The following is a 6,000-nucleotide window of genomic DNA, read 5'->3' as shown; positions in this document are numbered from 1 at the left end:
CAATTACACATTACAACATTCTGAAGAAGACTACACTGTGGAGATAGTAAAAAGATCAGTGGTTGCTAGGAGTTAGGAGGGAGGGAGGCATGAATAGGTGGAGAACTAGAGATTTATAAGGCAGTAAAATTACTCTGTATGATGCTATAATGGTGGATACATGCCATTATACATTTGTCCATTCTCGTAGAATGTACAACACCAAGAGTGAACCCTGATGTAAACTATGAACTCTAGGTGATAATGATGTGTCAGTGTGGGTTCCTCAACTCTAACATATGAAGCACTCTGACGCAGGCTGTTGACAATGAGGGAAATTTTGCCTGTGTAGGGACAGGAAGCATGTGGGAAGTCTCTGTACCTTCTGTGCAGTTTTGCTTTGAACCTGAAACTGCTCTGAAAAGTCTGTTTTTAAAAAGCAAGCAAAAAACCAACAGATACTTCTCCAGAAAATTGAGCTAAGCTTAAGAACTGTTACTGTAGGCAGGTTTCCATTAGATCAAGATGAACGGACCTTTGGGAGCAGAGGTTAGAAAGGTGGGGGATATTTTTTATGACCAATTTTAAGTTCCAGAGGACACACTGGTTGGGAGTCAAAAATCTGAAAGTGAATGAACATGTCATAGGAAAGTAGACTGAACTCTAGTTTTAGGTTTCTTGAACCAAAGGTATTAGACTGAGTGATCTCGGGCTGTGAACCTTGGGTAGTAGGATGGGAAAACAGGAAGTTCTTGTCAGGAACTCTCAGAGTTCTATTGCTTCCCTTTTACTCTTTACCATGAGTCACAGGGAAAAGGAGAAGGAAAATTCGATTCTTAGCAAGTAAGGTCTTCCTTTGATCCTTGCCATTAGGAGTAGTGATGAATATAAACCACAATCCAGATTACCTTTTTTCGCCTTTATTTTTCTTTTTCAATAGTTACCCAAAATATCAGCCTTATTGTATGTCTTTGTTTTATAAAATAGCTTTGATTAACATACCTTATAACGAATTATGCATTACTGTTTCATGGTCATTTCTCATGCTTAGAAAACTTGTATCTCATGCAGATAAGCAATTTAGGCTTTCACAAATGAAAGATTTAGTACTAGCTAGTTAATAGATGGCATTCAATAAAAATGAAATCATCTTAACACAACCTGCCTGTTAATAACAAGAAAGGTAGAAGCAGCTTTCTCTGCTGGGGACTAAAACTCAGTATGATTCTTCTGAGGATTAAAGTCTGCAGTCTGGCCTCTTGACTATCGGAAAGTTGCTGGTGAAATGAGACTTTACAACTCCTGTGGTTCTGAGGGTCTAAGATATAGAAGATAAAATGTACATCAACATGATCTGAAGACTATATGGTTTGATTTAAGAATTTTGGAAATCAATAAAGTGAAAACACAGTTTTTAGATGTAGGAGATGACCTGGTGGACCTAACTTTTCTTATTATGTTTTTATACTATGATACTTCTGTGACATTTGGGGAAAATAGAAATGGGAACATGGGTAAATGGCCCAATACATCTAATTTAATCAGATTCCTTTCCTATGTCATATGCAGCACTGCAGACTTTATGCTTTCTTTACTCAACTGTATTCTGTTTCCTCAGACTATTACATCAGTCTTGCAAAGCATTTATTTTATTTTTCTGGCTGAAGCAGTAGGTGTGGGCAAAGTTCTGTCTGCAGGATGTTCTGGGGAGCCTCAAAAGGCAAGATACTTCTGACTGCAACAGATGTCAATGATTTTTAAGAAAATGCTGACTTTATACCATGGATCTCTACCTCTCTTAGGGAAAAATAAGGAGTTTTCAATTGCCTGCAAGCTGTAAGAAAAGAAGGGCTAAACGGCCTAGCTATAAAAGTGGAACACTAAAATTCTGATGAGGAAAAAAAAAAATAACAGAGAAGACTTATCTCAGTTTTTATTAGAGAGGAAGAAAATTTCTCTCTCAATGGTTCATTCTTTGGTTATGGTTCCACAGATACGATTAAGAGAAGAGGTAAAAGAAATTTAACCCTACATTCTGAAATACTCATCTCTGTTTCAATCTGATTTTTAAAAAATTAAGCTGACCGCAGAAGTGCAAATATTCCCTGCTGTTAGTTGAGTATTATTATTGGTATGAGTAGTCGTGGAGTAGTAGTAACAATAGTTGTATGAAGTCTTAAGCGTATTGTTCCACTGTTACCACGTTACAGGTAAAAATAACCAAGGCATTTGACTGGTGTTATTGTAGATTCCAGACTTGAGGTTTCTTTAAACCTGCTACCTAATAACTGTGTTTAGGCAAACATGTATTTAATCCTATTATGTATATGAACACAAAAAATTCAAAGCAATTAAAAAATGAACAGAGAAATAAACAACTAAACAATATCAGATGTTGAGATATACACGTTGCAATTCTGACTTTGAGATCATTTTTTTTAAACAATCGATTGCTTCATTCTTTCATTTGTTCATTCATTTTTTCAACATTCATTGGGAAACCTCTATATCCCAGGCACTAATCTAAGCACTGCAACTAGAAACATCAGTAACACAGTGATAGTCTCTGTTATAATGGTATTTACTTGCTGTTTGGCAGTGTATGAAAATTAGAGAAAATAAGCAGGTTCAAAAATACAAAACTGAGCCTTGCAGCATTTAACAAAGTGACCAGCAGAGAAAATAAGCCCACAGAGCACACGGTGAGAAACAGAGATGTTCTCCTTGGTCATCAGTGGCTCTTATGAAATTCCTCCTGCACTGATGAAATTCAGGACGAACTTGATCAAGCACTGTGGACTGCAAAGTTCATAAAAGATGCCTTTAAGCCTGCCTTTAATTAGTTTCTGTGTCCACAGTAACCAGTATCAAGTTTATTTAGTAGATACATTTGGTATTTTTTGAACACACCATAGATATTTACTGAATGAAGGAATGAATTGTTTCAACTCAACTTGTATATAGCTTAAACTTCTTCTTCTTCTTCTTGTTTTTTTTTTAAATTCTTACTAAAAGCTTGACTTTATCTTCTACATTGCCTTTATGTTTTCTTTTTTTTTTTTCTTTGAGACGGAGTCTCGCTCTGTCGCCCAGGCTGGAGTGCAGTGGCCGGATCTCAGCTCACTACAAGCTCCGCCTCCCGGGTTCACGCCATTCTCCTGCCTCAGCCTCCCCAGTAGCTGGGACTACAGGCGCCCGCCACCTGGCCCGGCTGGTTTTTTTTGTATTTTTTAGTAGAGACGGGATTTCACTGTATTAGCCAGGATGGTCTTGATCTCCTGACCTCGTGATCTGCCCGCCTCGACCTCCCAAAGTGCCGGGATTACAGGTGTGAGCCACCGCGCCCGGCTCTTTTATCTTTTATTTATTATTCATCTATGATCTAAACTGCTTTTGGGGATCTCCCTGGTTTTGGTGAAATAAACCTAATGTTTATTAAGGTGTCAAGAAGCTTTCACTGGACCTAAGAAGCCTCAAAGTCAGCCTAAAGAAAGCCCCAGAGAGGATAAAGCCTCAAGGGGGAACTTCAGTGTAGTACAAACATAGTTATATAATAATAAATACTCCAATTCCCTTTGGAGATTCATTAGAGGAGTCTTTGCTTCTGTTTTTTAGAACCACTAGAAATTGAATCATTCCTCCAGAGTAATGCACCTAATATGAGTTGCTGTGGTGAAATGCTGGTTCAAAAACAAGGTTTATTTGAGCAGATTGTATAGCACCATTAGTCAGCTTCTGACATAAATTGGTCTGACAAATAGCTCACATATATTTGGGAAAGTAATTAATTGTGCTATAATGTCAAGAGCAAGGTTTTTGTTTGTTTGTATAATAGATATGTGAACTTGCTCTTTCCTGAAAATCATTTCACCAATATCACTGTATACTCCTGCAGAAACCAAAAACACATACTTTCTTTTAAATTTGTGTGACTCTTGTTTTACCTTTCTTTCTAATGTTGATGCTATATACAGAATTATTTGGCCTGAGTAGGCATTGCATTGGTCCAAGAAGCATAAGTGAAGATTTCGACAAGAGAGGAAAGCTGAGATTCAGAATATGGATACCAGGTAAGCTTAGAGGAAAGATGTCTATATCATGCATTTGTGGACAAGGATGGGGACTGAACGGCTGGATGAGTATTTTGGAGAATAACAAAAACTAAGTTCTAAATGTTCGGCGAATTCTGCCAATTCAGCTTGAAATTGATGTAATGGGAAACAGAAAGTGGTTCGTTGATGAGCAAAGGTGTGTTATAAATGTTTTATCAATGTGAACGTGATGGAATAATGCAGGTTACATTTTGTGTGGAGAGAGTAGAAGAAGAGATATCTGCCAGCAGCATGTTGTAATACATTTTCCCGATAGAAAATGGTGAGACCTTCTGTCACTTGTAATGCTGGTGTGAGTCAGTGTGATTGAGGAGAAAGCCTTTTGGAAGAAGAAATAACAGATTTGTGTATGTTATTAAGAATTTGGGCATAGGGAATGAAGGTGATGGAAGAGTTAAATGTGTCCAGAATAATAGTGACATTATTGATCAAATACAATGGTTTAGCTGGTCAAGCTAGCAACATATAGAACCTACTTAGCAGAGATCACTGTGTTAATATAAATGTTCTTGACTCCAGGAGATTCATAGTCTAGGGTGGGAAGTGGACAAGTAAATAGATATTTATTTGTAACAATTGCTGTGATAGAGGTAAGTACAAGGTAATATGACAGCACACACAAAAGAGCAAATCACACACCCAAAGGAATAGTTAGGAAAGCTTCCTAAAAGAACAAAAATATAAGCTCATCTCTGAAACAGGGGCAAGAAGTAACCATTTAAGAAAGATATGGCAGATAGTGTTATAGGTAGAAGTGACAGCAGGGAAAAAATGATGAGTGAAACCTAAATTCTTATTTATTGAGGATGATGAAGGGTTGTGTATACTGTTTTAAGGAGATTAGACTTTGTATCCCCTAGGAAGATGGTGTGGGAGAGATTAGTTCATTTATGGAGATATTACCTTTACATTCATTGAACATTTGTATACAGATATTTAGATAGCTAGAAATGCTAAAATTGCCGACGTGAGATGAATTTGGAAGTCATTCAGTAATAGTTGAAGGAAGTGAGAGGAGGAGTTCTTAAAAGTAGTGTAACGAGGAAAGAGCCATAGACTTTTGTACTGAGGTGAGGTAGAGAATATTCCTAGTTAGGCTGCAAGTTTAGTCAAACAATAGCAATATGAAACGTTTGTCTTAGTTTTAACATAAAGTGGGTAACTCTCCGGAAACTACTTAAAAACTTTTGGAAACTGAATTAGTAAACTTTTATTTTATCTCTCCTTCCCCTGCGGTATTTTCCCTTTCAATCTGAACTACAGAACCATTAGTCCCAGTTCACGCACAGTCTTTATTGATCTTTTAGAATCACAGAATAGTAGAAGGTTAGAGCAGAAAGAAAGCTCGGAGACCATCTGGTTAAGTGGTTTTCATACTATTTTTTTAAACTACAAAATGCTTTCTGACCAAAACAAAACAAAACAAAACAAAAAAAGCCAACATAGAAACATTTTTAAAAGTAAATAAAAGTAAGGTTGTCTATATTGGAACTGATGAAAGAGTTTGTGGTTTGTTATATCATCTCAATTAAGTTCATCTATCCCTTTATGGCAGACTCTGAGGAAAACCTGAAGCTCAAAAGAGCAGCTTTTGAAAACTATGCCCAATATTTTCATTTACAGAAAAAAAAAACCAAAAACAAAACCCTGCTCAAAGACGTATCATTATATTTAACTTTAGAATAAATAGTCTGCCTTCTGGAAGAATTGCTTACATTGTATAAAGAATTGTTCTTCACTGATGTTACTTAAAAGGCATTGCCAGGTGCACTTACTTAGAAACCAGATGGATTAATGAACATCAGGCTTCTTGTTGGTGTACCCCATGAAAACATGGGCTAAGAAAGGAGGGGGTAACTCCTTCATCTTTCCCTGGCCTTGGTAGTACATGTTCCTTTGATAAAATCCT

The sequence above is a fragment of the Macaca nemestrina genome, chromosome 1, assembly GCF_043159975.1.
Source record: "Macaca nemestrina isolate mMacNem1 chromosome 1, mMacNem.hap1, whole genome shotgun sequence".
Lineage (NCBI taxonomy): Eukaryota > Metazoa > Chordata > Mammalia > Primates > Cercopithecidae > Macaca > Macaca nemestrina.
This window is presented reverse-complemented; position numbering follows the sequence as displayed.